At 43.8% G+C, this 17,157-nt stretch overlaps 1 long non-coding RNA gene across 2 annotated transcripts in view; it reads left to right on the forward strand.

The window, feature by feature from the left end:
- LOC124789577 overlaps positions 1–16,709 on the forward strand; it is a 31,959-nt gene extending 15,250 nt beyond the window's left edge. Inside the window, exons 1-3 of one of the 2 annotated variants that reach the window (XR_007016137.1) lie at positions 3,946–4,006; positions 14,770–14,925; positions 16,649–16,709. This is a non-coding gene — a long non-coding RNA (uncharacterized LOC124789577). Of the gene's footprint in view, positions 1–3,945; positions 4,007–14,769; positions 14,926–16,648 lie in introns of those variants that run through there. The other variant, XR_007016135.1, reaches the window with a different exon arrangement.
- Positions 16,710–17,157: the final 448 nt, after the last annotated feature.

Genomic DNA, 17,157 nt, shown 5'->3' on the forward strand with positions numbered 1-17,157 from the left:
CAACAGTGTGCCATTTCTTTTTGCGTTAAATTGAGTGAAAACGCGATGACAACTTTTACGGTAAGCTTAAGAAGGCTTTTGGAGAGGAGGTTATGTCAAAAGCTCAAGTTTTTGATTGGCATAAAATGTTTAGTGAAGGCAGAACAAATGTTGAAGATGAAGACTGCAGTGGACGACTGTCAACCTCACGGACGGATGTCAACTTGGCCAGGGTGCATGAACTCATAAAATCTGATAGAAGGTTATCCATGAAAATGATTGCAGGAGAACTGCACATCAATCGAGGAACGGTTTGTCTAATAATAACATTGCTGATAATTGGATTCTGCATCACGATAATGCACCATCCCATACTGCTCTGTCAGTACAGTAATTTTTTACCTCAAAACAAATTTCGGTACTGCCAGAGCCACGTTATTCACCAAATATTGATCCGTGCAACTTTTTTCTCTGTCCAAGAATCAAAATGGCAGTCAAGGACACCATTTTCAAACAACGCAAGATGTCCCAAAAGCTGTGACGAAGGTCTTGGAGGATATTACAGAAGATGAGTTCCAGAAATGTTACCATCAATGGCAGAAGTGCTAAAAAAAGTGTGTGCAATCAGAAGGGAACTTTGAAGGAGACAACACGAAAATTGACTAAAACTGTAAGCAACATTTTTTTTCACATCAGCGTCATTACTTTACATTCGCACCTTGTATACTGCCATGCCCCCTTTATTTCTGTTACAGAAACCAGTATTATTTTGAAAAGAACTGTGCACTTTTATTCTGTTTCCAGCGATTATATGTATGATACATTGTATATGTTGGTAACAGTGCAGGTTTCTAGCGTCTGTAAATGATTATCTTTGCAAGTATTTACTTTTGTGTTCTGAAGCAGTTTGTTCACATGTTAATAAACGTTTGTTTCCCATGCGCTACATATATTTGTGAAAATACATATTTTTTAGTGTGCCACACATCAAGAAATTCAATAAAAGGAAATTCTGTGGTAACCAGTTCACAAACAAAACAAGCCACACTGTTGAAAGTAACCTACGTGTCAGTTCTTCAGTGAAGAAATTCGCACATGGCATGCCTCCTGGTGATTCAAATTTTTGTGTTAAATATGACGCTGTTTGTAGTGGATTTGTTGTTGTTGGTGTGGGTATCTTATCTTCTTTGATAAAGGAAGTGGAAAAATGTAAACAATGTGATGGTGTAGGCTGTCTGGAAATAACTGAGCAACAAAGTAGCAGGAAGGGTTTAGCGTCAAAATTAGTTGGTCTGTGTAGATCCTGCAATAAATCTACCTCGAAAATGACTTTGAACATTGTACATAATTCATATGATGTGAATTTGAGGTTAGTGTACGCAATGCGTGCAATAGGAAAAGGAAAAAAAGGCTGCACAAACGTTTTGTCATTTGATTGACCTTCCTCCTCCCAGTAGGTTCAGCAAGTACATAAGAATACTTTTAGGTGCCTTGATGGTTGTGTCTAAAGCATCTATGAAATGTGCAGTAGAAAAAACTGTTAATATTAGTGAAACAAGGGACATTGCTGTTGCACTTGATGGGACATGGCAACATCGAGGACATCGTTCCTTGAATGGTGTTTTAAGTGCCACTTCTGTGGAGAATGGAAAAGTTGTTGATGTTGAGTGCTTATCTAATTATTGCCACATCTGACATAGTAACACTGAAGGACATATTGAACATCAGTGTTATAATAATTATGATGGTTACAGTAGAGGTATGGAGTGTGATGGAGCTCTAAAATTATTTCAGAGGTCAGTGCCCGTTTATAACGTTAGATATACAAAGTACCTAGGTGATGGGTACTCTAAAGCTTTCAATAAAACTAATGAGTTCAATGTTTATGGTGATAGCTTCGTAACAAAACTGGAGTGTTGTGGACATGTGCAAAAGAGGATGGGTGCTAGATTGAGGAAGCTAAGAAGTGAAATGAAAGGAAAATTGCTATCTGATTGAAAATCTCTGTCTGGCTGAGACAGATTGACAGAAACTGAAATAGACCTCCTTCAGAGGTATTAAGGACTGGCCATTAGACAAAATGCACCTCTGAATGATGATACAGCAATGAGGAAAGCTGTATGGGCCACCTACTTTCATAAGTTGTCCACAGATGACCACACTGTTCATGGACTTTGCCCTAAAGGAGCAGATTCTTAGGTGTGGTTACCAAAAAGCAAAGGAAAGTGGTCAAATATACTATCAAAATATCATAAGCATTATCTTCTTGAGCCTGTTATGAATGAAATAAAACCAATTTTTAGAGATCTGAGTGGACCCTGTTTTGCTTAGTACCACATTTACTCGAATCTAAGACGCACCTGAAAAATGAGACTCGAAATCCAGGAAAAAAAATTTTCCCGAATCTAAGCCGCACCTGAAATTTGAGACTTGAAATTCAAGGGGAGAGAAAAGTTTTAGGCCGCACCTCCAAATCGAAACAAACTTGGTCCATTGTAATATGAGACACAATTTAGGTCAAATGAATGACGATACAGCTACAGTAGTTTGGTTCGAGTCGTAAGCTCAGTAGTTAAGCTTTACCAGGTAGCCATTGCTATGCGTCAGGCGCTCCGTCCGTATTATACGGGTACCCTTCCTCTTTCGCGTACTTCGTTAGCGAAACAATGGCAAGAGACTGCTATTTGCTGTTACCTACACTCCTGCTTTCTTTGAGAATGATCAACAAGAACCAAATAATAGACAGCGTATGATAGAAGATATTCTGAACGGGAGTTTAGCGAAAATTTTTCTCCGTTTGAAAATCTTTGCAGGCACCTCTTTAGTACATTACATTCTGCACTGAAATTAGTCATCTTAGATTTAAAAATCTAGTCAATTGCCGTGCTTCATTTCTGACTGTATCACTATTAGGCATAAGAATAATACAAATATAAACATGGGATGATATCTATATTTTTCCGCGTTTGCTGTTGTCTCACTCTAGTTTCGTAGTTTATTAGGCAGACAGGATTTAAATGAGTTAGCAGCAAACACGAAAGAATACATGGCAAAATGTTTATATTCTAATTATTCTTATGTGAAGAGAATACTGCATGCTATTCACAATTCATAAAAGTTCCTATAAGGAACCATCTCTTCTCACAGTTAGGAAAAAATTCAGAACGTAAAGTTGGCCATATTGACAAACATCCCAAACAGTCTTGCCAGTCGGATTTTCGTAGTGCATTGAAATGCTGCTACATTCAAAGGTGCACAATACGGAATTTGTATTTACTTCGTTGGATAATGTATGAAAATGCAGTGGTCGAAACTCGAGACGGAGGAAAAACTTGTCTGCCACCCCCCCCCCCCCCCCTTTTTTTTTTTTTTTTTTTTAATGCACTCATGCAGAGGGTTTGGCGCCAGTATTTATCTTTGTGCCTGCAAAGCATTCCTGTGTAGTGCTACATATATTCTACAGCAGAAGTTAGCTGTGGCGGCACCTACCAACATTTTCCAGAACTTCCGCTTACTTTGCACTCGATTCTACGCCGCAGGCTGTTTTTTGGATTACAAAAACCGGAAAATAAGTGCGGCTCAGATTCGAGTAAATACGGTAAATGTCTTCATGGGGGCACTCAGAATACAAATGAAAGTTTCAACCATTCCATACGGGAAAGATTACTCAAGAATGTTTTTGTAGGACTAAATACATTAAAAGTTGGTGTACTAGATGGTGTGCTATGTTTCAATGACGGAGTGATAGGAAGGTAGGAAGTCCTGAGAAATTTAGGCATAAAATGTGGCTCTAATATGAAAGATCAATTTCTTCTGTGTGACAGACAACGGGTGCATGAAGCTGAAAGATTCGCTCTTCAAGTTACCAAAGAAGCAAGAAGTGCTAAAAGGAATGCCAAGAGGAAGCTTGAAGATGAAGAAAGGCTGCAGGATGCAGACTATGCTTCAGGAATGTTCTGAGGCACAGTTTAATTGGACTCATATGTTCATTCGCAATTTCCCGCTAGTTGTTTTCTTCAGAATTCAGGTACAAATATTTCCTAAAGTTTATAAAGCATTGCTCTAATTTTTTCTGTAACTTTTGGTAGTCCATACTTATGTAGTAGACCTAAGCTGTATTGCAGAATCAGGTAAATCATAGAAAAAATAACATTTTTATTTGGAAAAAATTATAAATATTAAAATGTAAGATGTGATACTTTTTTATCCTTGTAATATACGTAATAGGTGGAATTAAATAGGTCTAGTATCTCAGCCATGTCATGCATGTCTGGTAAAAATTTGGTCTCCTTCAAATGTATAACATTGGATTAAATGGTACCTCAGTTTGAGGAAGAATTTCCTTGTTACTTTTTTTAAATAACTGTAAGCAGGTTCAAAAATATTCAAAATACTTCTAATTTGTTTAGAAAGTGTGCTCTATTACCTGATATCAACAAAAAATCTTAAAACATATACATTATAAACAGTGCCTGAAAGAAATATAATATTGAGCTGGAAAAATGCCCCGTATCCTTAAGTGTGAACTGCCAGATAGCCATGTAGATTTACACGAGAAATATCGTCTGGTTTGCACTGATGATGTAATGATGTGAGGGGGCTGAATGCAATTTTTTTTTTTTTTTTTACGCCTGCTTTGGTGACGGAAGCAATGCATTCAACTTCCAGAAAGAAAAATTTTCTCACAAAACAGGCCTTTGACTAAACTTCATAAAGTGCCGTACTGTGCTGGTCTATGGTATAGAGCAGATGTTACCAACAAGTATTCCATTGGTTCTCCATCATTTGAAAAAACGTCGTTTTCACTAAAACACAGCTACATTTACAACTCCATTTTTCCTGTACAGTGTTCTATAATACATACAATTGTGACTTTAAATGACAGCTTTGAATTATCAAGGGCATCAGTTTTTTTTCCAAATTTAATGTGCCATTATCAACAGAATGATTGCATGCAGATCATTATATTGGCGTGTGAGGTTTTGGGATTGACATTTATTTTTTTTATCGCGTATCTTGAGACTTTGAGCCAAAGCTCGTGGGATGAGGTGGTACCTAGTTTACAGAAAGCTGAATATAAAATTTATAAACAAAAAATTACAGAATTAATAAAATATGAAATTAAGAGAAATTAGGATAAATTACATGTTGCATAGAGAAGTTCTCATGTATTGTGAGGGTCTCTTGTGCAGAATTGTAGCATACCACAAGGTAACCTTTGTGTGTGGATTTGAATACTTACGTGTATCACTCTTTTTTTCTGCCCTGCTGGGAAATTTGAAAAAAAAAAAAAACCTGGAGAAATCTTGTTTTTTGTCTCAGTAGATGAAACAGTTTGTTTACTGGGATTTCCTGCATCGTCGCTGGCTGGATGCAGCTTAATACATGCACCGCTTCCCTACTCCCTCATTCTTACTGCTTCTCCACTTCCTACCACTCCCCTCAGCTTGCAGTCAGTGCTGCCACCACTTCTTGCCACTAGCCTAGTAGCTGCCGATGGGAGGCGTGAGGGGTGGTTTGTTTTGATATGATTCTTGGAGATTGTTGACCCAGTGGCTGGAGACAACGGTCATATGTGCACGAGTTGTGTCTGAGTGATTGTGTGAATGTGGTGTGTGTGTGTGTGTGTGTGTGTGTGTGTGTGTGTGTGTTATTTTCTGAGAAAGGCTATGGCCGAAAATTTAGTTGTGAGAGTGTGATTGTCTTTTCTACGTGTCTGTCCATGGTTCAGCAATCATCTTTACGGTGAGTTGCTACCTATCTTCATTAGCATTAATTCTCAGAGTATTTGCACAAATTGATGGATTTATCACCACCATCTCATTTCGTCAACATAATGTCAGTGACTTGTGTAAAGCTGGCCACATGAATGGACTTCCATGATGGGCCAAAACCACAGGCCATTTCTGTGGGTCTCTCTAACGGATTGGGGCTGCCGATTTGAAGCCCATCGTTTCCCAATAATGTGCAAGCCCTGCCCATCGGATCTAGTCTCGCCGATCTGCTCCCAGGCCGGCTCTGTTTGTGTGTGGTATAATGCAGTGGGTTTTCGTGATTTATCCGAGGACTCAGGACTGTGGTGCTCCTCGGCAGGCCAGAGGCCACGGGCGATGGAGTTCAGGAATTGTGACTTTCTCACTGCAAGTACATTGTGCGGTACATTGTTTTATAAACATTTTATTTATTCTAGTACATTTTGGGGCTTAGAAAATAATTTATACAGGATGTACATATCTTTTTTTTTTTACGAACATTCAGTACACGAAACATGAGTGACCCGGCAGACATCAATACAGTAATCGAATTTGTGTCATACCTGTCCCAGCATGGCATCGTCAATTGTGATATTTGTTTCTCGTATTCTCTCCCGGAGCTCTGCTACATCACGTGGTAGAGACCATACATACACCGGATCTTTAATGTGTCCCCACAGAAAAAAAAGTCACACGGAGTGAGATCTGGTGATCAGGGAGGCCATTTCATGAAACAGCTGTTCCCTTCTGTAGCACGGCCAGTTCATCGATGCGGCAGCTCCGTATTCAGGTACCCACAAACTTCACGATGAAAATGGGGTGGAGCCCCATCCTGCTAAAAGATGAACGGAGAGCCCAATTGCATCTGAGGCGTCAGCCATTGCTGCAACATATCCGAGTAGGAATATACAGTGACAATGCTCTTGGCGAAGAAGAATGGCCTGTACAGTTTTCGACACGACAAAGCACAAAAAAACATTTACATTTAGCGAATCACACCCAAATTCAATGCATTCGTGTGGATGCTTTGTACCCCAGATTCGACAATTATGCCTGTACACTTTCCCATTAGTGTCAAAAGTGGCTTCATTGCTAAAACTTAAGCGATCAAAATTCCATCCCCGTCCTTATTCAATTGTTGCAACTGTGAACAAAACTCAAAACACTTGTCTTTGTCGTCGTTATTGACCTTCTACCCTAGCTCCAATTTGAATGGTTTCATAGACAACTTCTGTCGCATGACTTGCCACAGTCAGTGGAGCCATTTCGAGTTCATGGGATGCACGACGCACCAATTTCTTTGGACTCCTTATGAATGTCTCTCGTATGCAATCCAAATTCACTTCACTCACACTGGGATGTCTGCTTCTCTGTGCTGGGCACAAGCAACCCGTCATAATAAATTTGTTGTGCCTTCCTTGTTGGTGGTTTCTTACCGTACTTTGTTCTAAACATCCATTGAACAGCTGTAGCACACACTTTTTTTGTCGAACTCCAACACACAGAAAGTTCGCTCCGCACCTGAACTTGCCATATTTATGACTGGTGCTATCGGCAAATCACCAAAGTATGCTGTGGTGGTATACATGAAAAAGAACTTTCAGGGTTTCTCTTCAAAATGACATATGTGTGATATCTGTGCTATGTTTGGTTCTTGTGCAATAAATAATTGAAAGTGTTCCCAGATGTAATGTACACCCTGTATATTAGAAAGTATGAGCGATAGGAAGAACAACTTGTGGCAGTCACAGGCGGTTTGTCACCCCTGCGGGTCCGGGGTAAGAATAGGCCCGAGGTATTCCTGCCTGTCGTAAGAGGCGACTAAAAGGAGTCCATCCCCCTCACGGGGGTAGTTAGCGCCTGCGTCCGGAGACGGACGGTTTCACGACCTATAATCGTGGTCTTTTTGGTTTTTCACTTCTCGTTTCTTCCTTCCTTTTGTTGGTTCCTTTCTTTGCTCTTCTCTACTTCACTGTCTTCCTTACTCTTTCCCTTGACTTCTCCTTGCCTTCTCATTGCCTTTTTCTCCTTGCCTTCTCATTGCCTTTTTCTCCTTGCCTTCTCATTGCCTTTTTCTCCTTGCCTTCTCATTGCCTTTTTCTCCTTGCCTTCTCATTGCCTTTTTCTCCTTGCCTTCTCATTGCCTTTTTTTCCTTGCCTTCTCATTGCCTTTTTTTCCTTGCCTTCTCATTGCCTTCTTCTCCTTGCCTTCTCATTGCCTTCTTCTCCTTGCCTTCTCTGGTCTCCGCCTTGGCGTTTGAGACAGTCTGTCCTCTTTCTCCCTCTCTCTCTTCTTTTTCCTCTTCTTCCTTCCTCCCTGTGCGTGCCTGAAGGCCGACCCGCGCGTTCGCACGCGTAGCCGGTGACGGGGTAACGCGTAATTCCCCGCCCTGGGTAGACATGTAAGGCACGCGCGTACCCCCTGGTAAAGGCCAGGCCCGGGGAGAGGTGATTGCCTGAGCTGATACCTTCTGACCATGCCGATTGGTCCCTCCGTCTGTTTCTCGGGAGGTGTGACCTGAGGTGTAAACATTCACCTAAGGCGGGAGTGCCCTCTGAGAGGGTCCCCACAAGGAAGGAGCGCGCCATCGGAGACGCTGGCAATCATGGGGGATTCCTTCCCAATGGATTCTACTTCATCGCTTTCGGCTTTGACCCACAAACGGAAACGTGACCAGCCAACAGTGACAAAAGTACTACCGCCTGCCCCACAGTTCCTCGTAGTTTCTCGATCTGAGGACGGAAAGGATTTTTCCTCTGTCAACCCTTTCGTTATCCAGAAGGGCGTAGATGCCATAGCCGGATCTGTCAAATCTTGTACCAGGTTGCGTAACGGTACCTTATTACTAGAAACTGAGAGTGCCTTTCAGGCACAAAAACTGCTTCGGGCCACACTCCTGTACACGTTCCCTGTCCGGGTGGAGGCCCACCGAACTTTGAATTCGTCTCGTGGTGTAGTCTATAGTAGCTCTCTCGACGGATTGACTGACGAGGAGCTTCAATCTTTCCTCGCTGAGCAGGGCGTGATGGCTGTCCATCGGGTCATGAAAAAGGTCAACAATGACCTTGTACCGACCCGGACACTTTTCTTAACCTTCGATAGTGTTAAGCTGCCATCGCGCATCAAGGCGGGCTACGAGGTTATTTCTGTTCGCCCCTATGTCCCGACCCCTACGCGCTGCTACCAGTGTCAGCGTTTCAATCACACTCGACAGTCTTGCTCCAATGCGGCTAAATGTGTCTCTTGTGGCAGGGATGCCCATGAGGGTGACTGTCCACCTCCGTCTCCTCGTTGTGTGAACTGTCAGGGTGACCATGCCGCATCCTCCCGCGACTGTCCTGTCTATAAGGAAGAACGCTGTATCCAGGAAATTCGAGTCAAAGAGAAAGTGTCCACCTCGGCTGCTCGCAAGCTATTGGCTAGTAGGAAGCCCACGCTGCTCCCAGCGGGGAAATACAGCACTGTCCTCGCCTCTCCTCGGACTACCCGGGAGGTAGCAACCCAGACATGCGATCTGACCTTCAGCACCACGGTCGTCCGTTCGGCCAGTGCTAAGATCGCCCGGTCGACGTCTCCTCTTCCTCCCATCACCCCACAGACACCAGCCACTTCCTCAGCTTCTGCTCAGTCGAAGACCCCGAAGTCAGATGCACGGGCCTTCAAGAAGGAACCATCCCGTGCAGACTTCCTCCGTCCATCGACCTCCCAGCCTTCGACCGGTACTTCCACCAAACGTCCTTCTAAAAAGGCGCATAGGAAGCACAGTTCTCCTTCTCCGCCGCGGCGCCTTTCTTCTCCTGCGCCACCCAGCGGTTGCCGCCCCAGGCCGTCATCCGTTTCGCCTGGCCGCACCGCTGGTAGCCGAACATCTGGCCGTTCACCGGCGGAGGAAGCTCCCCCTCCCGGCCATCCTCCCGAGATGGCCGATGACCCTATAGACCCCATGGACGATGACTGTCCGCCTCCTGCTAGCGGCGGCAGTGCTCGCTCGAAGCCAGGCCCTAAGCGGCCTTCGAGGTGACCCCTTCTCTCATCTTCCTTTTCTTACGATGGCACTTATTAACTGGAATATTCGCAGCATTCGCTCCAACCGAGAGGACTTGAAGTTGCTGCTCCGCTTGCATCGTCCGCTCGTCGTAGCCCTCCAGGAAACGAAGCTACGCCCATGCTATCAAATTGCCTTGGCACACTACACCTCTGTGCGTTTTGACCTACCCCCTGTGGTAGGTATCCCAGCTCATGGAGGGGTTATATTGCTGGTCCGGGATGATATTTACTACGATCCCATCACGTTGCACACCGGCCTGCAGGCAGTTGCCATCCGCATTACTCTCCCCACTTTTACGTTTTCCTTTTGTACCGTTTACGCTCCATCGTCATCTGCCGTTACCAGGGCAGACATGACGCAACTTATTGCTCAGCTACCTGCACCATTTTTGTTAACTGGAGACTTCAATGCCCACCATCCTCTTTGGGGCTCTCCAGCATCCTGCCCGAGGGGCTCCTTGTTAGCAGACCTTTTCAACCAGCTCAATCTTGTCTGCCTCAATACTGGCGCCCCTACTTTTCTTTCGGACACATCTCATACCTATTCCCATTTAGACCTCTCTATATGTACTCCCCAACTTGCACGCCGGTTTGAGTGGTATGCACTTGCTGATACATATTCGAGCGACCACTTCCCGTGTGTTATCCATCTCCTGCAGCATACTCCTTCTCCGTGCTCCTCTCGTTGGACCATCTCCAAGGCAGACTGGGGGCTCTTCTCTTCCAGGGCGACCTTTCAGGATCAAAGCTTCACAAGCTGCAATCGTCAGGTCGCACACCTCACGGAAGTCATTCTCGCTGCTGCTGAATATTCCATCCCTCACCCTACTTCTTCTCCACGTCGCGTACCGGTCCCCTGGTGGACCGCAGCATGTAGAGACGCTTTACGTGCTCGTCGACGTGCTTTACGCACCTTTAAACGCCACCCTACAGTGGCGAATTGTATTAATTATAAACGATTACGTGCTCAGTGTCGTCGTATTATTAAAGAAAGCAAGAAAGCCAGCTGGGCTGCTTTCACAAGCACCTTCAACAGTTCTACTCCTTCTTCTGTTGTCTGGGGTAGCCTGCGCCGGCTATCTGGCACTAAGGTCCACTCCCCAGTTTCTGGCTTGAAGGTCGCGAATGAAGTCCTTGTGGCCCCTGAGGCTGTCTCCAATGCCTTCGGCCGCTTTTTCGCCGAGGTTTCGAGCTCCGCTCATTACCACCCTGCCTTCCTCCCCCGCAAACAGGCAGAGGAGGCTAGGCCACCTGACTTCCTCTCCTCGAATTGTGAAAGTTATAATGCCCCATTCACCATGCGGGAACTCGAAACCGCACTTGGCCGATCACGGTCTTCCGCTCCAGGGCCTGATTCTATTCATATTCAGATGCTGAAGAACCTTTCTCCTGCGGGTAAAGGTTTTCTTCTTCGTACATACAATCGCATCTGGATTGAGGGACATGTTCCCGCATGCTGGCGCGAGTCTATTGTTGTCCCGATTCCTAAGCCGGGGAAGGACAAGCACTTGCCTTCCAGTTATCGACCTATCTCGCTTACCAGCTGTGTCTGTAAAGTGATGGAGCGAATGGTTAACTCTCGATTGGTTTGGCTGCTAGAGTCTCGACGCCTACTTACCAATGTACAATGTGGATTTCGAAGGCGCCGCTCTGCTGTTGACCATCTGGTTACCTTGTCGACCTTCATTATGAATAACTTCTTGCGGAAGCGCCCGACCGCGGCTGTGTTCTTTGATTTGGAGAAGGCTTACGACACCTGTTGGAGGGCGGGCATTCTCCGCACCCTGCATACATGGGGCTTTCGCGGTCGCCTCCCTCTTTTTATTCGTTCCTTTTTAATGGATCGACAGTTTCGGGTACGTGTGGGTTCTGTCCTGTCCGACACCTTTCGCCAGGAGAATGGGGTGCCACAGGGCTCAGTTTTGAGCGTCGCTCTCTTCGCCATCGCGATCAATCCAATAATGGATTGCCTCCCAGCTGATGTATCAGGCTCCCTTTTCGTGGACGATTTTACCATCTATTGCAGCGCGCAGTGTCCACGTGTCCTGGAGCGCTGTCTTCAGCGTTCTCTTGACCGTCTTTACTCCTGGAGTGTCGCCAATGGCTTCCGTTTTTCTGCCGAGAAGACGGTCTGTATTAACTTCTGTCGCTACAAAGAGTTTCTCCCACCGTCCTTACGACTCGGTCCCGTTGCTCTCCCACTCGTGGAGACAATCAAATTTTTAGGCCTTACCTTTGACAGGAAACTTAGCTGGTCTCCACATGTGTCATATTTGGCCGCCCGTTGTACCCGTTCTTTAAATGTCCTCCGTGTTCTCAGTGGTATGTCGTGGGGAGCGGATCGAACCGTCCTACTTCGTCTATATCGGTCGATCGTCCGCTCCAAGCTGGATTATGGGAGCTTCGTATACTCCTCTGCACGGCCATCCATCTTACGCCGCCTCAACTCCATACAACATCGGGGTTTACGACTTGCGATCGGAGCATTTTATACCAGTCCCGTAGAGAGTCTTCATGCTGACGCTGGCGAATTGCCACTCACCTACCGGCGCGATATACTTCTTTGCCGGTATGCCTGTCGGCTACTGTCAATGCCCGACCATCCATCTTATCGTTCCTTTTTTGACGACTCTCTTGACCTTCAATACGGGTTGTATGTCTCTGCCTTGCTACCCCCTGGAGTTCGCTTTCGTCGCCTCCTTCAACACCTTCATTTTTCACTCCCTGCAACCTTTCGAGTGGGCGAGAGCCGCACGCCACCTTGGCTCCAGGCTCAGGTCCGCGTTCACCTCGACCTCAGCTCGCTCCCAAAAGAGGTCACCCCCGGTTCGGTCTACCACTCCCGTTTTTTGGAACTTCGTTCGAAGTTCAACAACATGACTTTCATTTATACAGATGGCTCTAAGACCAATGACGGGGTCGGGTGTTCCTTTATTGTCGGGGCACAAAGTTTCCAATACCGGCTCCATGGCCATTGTTCGGTCTTCACAGCTGAGCTCTTTGCCCTCTACCAGGCTGTTCTTTACATTTGCCGCCACCGACATTCTGCTTATGTCATCTGCTCAGATTCCCTGAGCGCCATTCAGAGCCTCAGTGATCCGTACCCGGTTCACCCTTTCGTACACCGGATCCAACGCTCTCTTCAGCAGCTGGTGGACGTCGGTACGCCGGTTAGCTTTATGTGGGTTCCTGGCCATGTCGGTATCCCTGGGAACGAAGCTGCAGATGCCGCGGCCAAGGCTGCGGTCCTCCAGCCTCGGACAGCTTCTTGTTGTGTCCCTTCGTCCGATTTTAGCAGGGTCATTTGTCGGCGCGTTGTGTCGCTGTGGCATGCCGATTGGGCTGCACTTACCGACAACAAGCTTCGGGCCTTAAAACCTCTTCCCGTGGCTTGGACGTCCTCCTCACGCCCTTCTCGGCGGGAGGAGGTCGTTTTAGCAAGGTTGAGAATTGGACACTGCCGGTTCAGCCATCGCCATCTGCTGACGGCTGCGCCGGCGCCGTTCTGCCCATGTGGGCACTTGCTGACGGTTAGACATATTTTAATGTCCTGTCCAGATCTTACCACACTGCGCCTCGATCTTAACCTGCCTAATAGTTTAGATGCCATTTTAGCGGATGACCCACGAGCAGCTGCTCGTGTTCTTTGTTTTATCAATTTGACAAACCTTGCTAAGGACATTTGATGATGTTGTTTTAATCTTATGCCTGTCAGTCTGTCTTTTATTGTGTTTTCCCTTTTAGTTGTTGTTGTCAACTTGTGCCTCGCGGTGCATTCTTAGAGTAGTCAGGGCGCTAATGACCATTGACGTTGTGCGCCCGAAAACCACAAAAAAAAAAAAAAAACAGGCGGTTTGTATGCTATGTACCTGTATATTTTGGCCTGCCTTATATACTTCTTTCAATAGGCCTACTTTTTTCTGAGGTTATTTCTGAAATCAGTGTAGGTATTTTAAATCTGTCTTGTGACTCCAAGGAAATGCGTATTTGTGTCACCAAATATGTTTAGTTTTATTGAAATAAAATAACATCAGTGGTCTTAATGGAATATTATATACCATTGTCTTTCTTTCTCCATCTAAAAACTGTTCATTACAAAAGATGCTGAAATTAGTACTTAAGATTTTTGCTCATGAGGGGAAGAAATACAGAAGTCCTTACATTTTTTTTTTTTTTTTTTTTTTTTTTTTTTTTTTTTTTTTTTTTTTTTTTTTTGTGAACTTGTCTTTACTTGCCCTTGAGACCTCGAAATTTGTCAGGGAAAAATGCTGAAACTTGCTGGAAATCGGGGAACGTCACTTGGGGAAACTTGCGGCAACCGTGAATGTTCACAAGCTGGCACTGCAGAGCTTGCTGACTGCATTTTTCAGGGATGAGAATATTCTTGCCAAGTGCACAGAATTGGCCCAAACTATAACACCATATGAGATAACAGAGCAAAAGTAAACAAGCTTTTGTGTTTGTGTCCAAGACATAGTGTATAGTGAAGACAGAAGTGTTCATTTTCTGCTTAAGGTGTTGAACATGATACTTCTGAGAGAGCTTTTCATCTATCTTCAGTCTTAAGAATTTAAAATGTCTGTTCGACCAGCTCAGGACAAGACTATTTCTATTTTACAAGAGTTCAGTTGTTGGCAGTGAAGTATTAATCCGTTCTCCAAAAGCCATGTGCTGATGTTGCCAACTACCTTGTCAGCTAGATGATTTACGTTATGTTCAGTGTTTTCCGAGAGAACACGTGTCCGAATATACAAAAGCTTTCATTTGCATTTGCAATAGGTATGGGAAAAAAAAAGGAAAAAAAAAGAAACAGAAGCTCCTGTGTGTGTTTCCTATAGATAGTGGATATAACAACAGCTCCTTTAAGTTACGTTTTCAGATTATTTTTGATGCCACAATTTCCACTCACGTTGCTACTTTTGTGTTTTCTTCTTGCTTAGTACTCTTGATACATTTTGTTCAAAGTTTGACTATGGTTCCTGTTACTAGGTGCGAGGATACAAGTGAGTTGGCTTCCATTTGGACGTCTATGATGAGACGATGGACAGGGTGAAAGGCCTCGGCGTTGATGCAGAGTGCACTGGTGGTGGCAGAATACAGCACGACCCCAGTGCCAAGGTCATCAAAGTGTACAGCTACTCACAGGTAGTACCAAAAGCAGTGAGTTGTAGAAATGACAGTATGTGTCATCTTGAGCTGTTATTCAACTTAATTTTTTTACTGTGTGACTGGTTTCAGTTGAAGACCATAATGGTTTCAGTTGAAGACCATTTTCAGGCACCTGTTGTATATACATCGCGGATACGGGAAAATTTGGGATGAAAAGAATGTTTGAAAATTATAGTAACAATACAAACAACACTTACAGAATTTGATTACCAGCAAAAACTATATATATCAAAAGAATACAATGTCAGAAATATAAATTAAATATCCACAAGCATTGTATGTATTGTTACTACAATTTTGAAATATCCTTTTTGCCTGAATTTTTCCTGTTTCTATGCTGTGGGAACAACAGGTGCTCGAAAATGGTCTTGACCAAAACTGGTTGCATCGTAAAAAAAAATTATCAACAGCTTAAAGTGTTACATGATGTCATTTCTACAATTCGTATAAGCTGCAGACCACAGTTAACAAAAGGCATTTTAAGAACAGTGAAGTTTCTGTTCATATGTTGTGTGCCCTATAATTCAAGTATTTTTAAGGCTTTTAAGAATGTTATACGCCAAGCTCCTCCTTGGGAAAGCAGTTTCTGCTTTGGTTACATGGCACAAATTATAAAATACCTTGTTAGATGGTCAGAAGTAAATGTCACCAGATGTTAATACCTGTAAATCATCATCATGCTTCTTACACCCGTGTACAATAATTTGGGTGTGGTGTTGTGGACAAGTGTTATGGTTGAAATGGCTACTGTTGTTCTGGGTAGCAGCCATGATTATGAAACTTCCTGACAAATTAAAACTATGTGCTGGGCCAGGACTACATCCTGAAACCTTGCCTTCCGTGGACAATGCTGATACCAACTGTGCTGTTCAATCTGATTCAGGATTTTTTCTTACACCTTTCAGATTACTTTTGAGGCCACAATCCTTGCTTCCACTTGTATATTTAGCGAGAGAGAGTTGTATATGTAGCGAGAGAGAGAGAGAGAGAGAGAGAGAGAGAGAGAGAGAGAGAGAGAGAGAGAGGATCTTCTGTCCCATAATTTTATGGCATTATTATTATTAATATTATTATCATCAGCTTCTGTATCTTTTGATTGAGTATAGTTACGGCAGCACATGAATTGTGGTGAGCCTGGTGTTTTTACAAGACTTTTTCCAGTTGCCAGGACAGTTGTCATAATTACTCAAATCAACAATTCCTTGCACTTGGAGCAGACCAAATGATTCCTCTGTACCCCTCGCACCTATTTTATACTTTTCAGACTGTGTTTCACACATTTTGTGACCTACCTGTTTCATTTAACACAGTTAATACAGTTGCAGATTGTGGGTACGTGTTTAATTTTTTTGCACGGTTACTGCTGCTTGTGTTTCAGTGTTGTGTACAATGCCAGACCCATCAATAGAAAAATTAATTCTGATGCTGCATCTTGCACATCTGTTCTGATGGTCTTTACACACTCCCTTTTTCTGCTGCTTTTGTGTTGTGATGTGTGGTGTAGAAAATTTCAGATTGCTTTACGGTTTCATGTGCTCTGTATTAGATGCAGTTTTAGTGTACGTACAAGCACATTGTTTACTTATGATGTAGTTGTAGTTAAGAGTTCTCGTTTTAGTGTTTAATTATTATTGTGATATGTAGCACAATGTTTAATTGTACTTTAGTTTTAAAATACCCAAGGACTGCTTCATTTCAGGGGTTTGGGAAGGCAGACCACAGCAAGACTAGAAATTCTGAAGACTGCATATCCTGTTTACAACATCACTTGGAGTGATGAAGGATACTGATCTGCTCAGGTAATTAAATTTACATATGTGTGATACATTCAAAATGTCTCTGACATTACGACAACCTTCATAATGAATGAAGGTGATATTTTTTCCATTTAAGCTGTTGTATTTTAATAAGACCTCTCCTTAATTATACAGGGTGATTCAAAAAGAATACCACAACTTTAGGAATTTAAAACTCTGCAACGACAAAAGGCAGAGCTAAGCACTATCTGTCGGCGAATTAAGGGAGCTATAAAGTTTCATTTAATTGTACATTTGTTCGCTTGAGGCGCTGTTGACTAGGCGTCAGCGTCAGTTGATGCTAAGATGGCGACCGCTCAACAGAAAGCTTTTTGTGTTATTGAGTACGGCAGAAGTGAATCGACGACAGTTGTTCAGCGTGCGTTTTGAACGAAGTATGGTGTTAAACCTC

This window comes from Schistocerca piceifrons, chromosome 3 (assembly GCF_021461385.2).
Source record: "Schistocerca piceifrons isolate TAMUIC-IGC-003096 chromosome 3, iqSchPice1.1, whole genome shotgun sequence".
NCBI classification, from domain to species: domain Eukaryota; kingdom Metazoa; phylum Arthropoda; class Insecta; order Orthoptera; family Acrididae; genus Schistocerca; species Schistocerca piceifrons.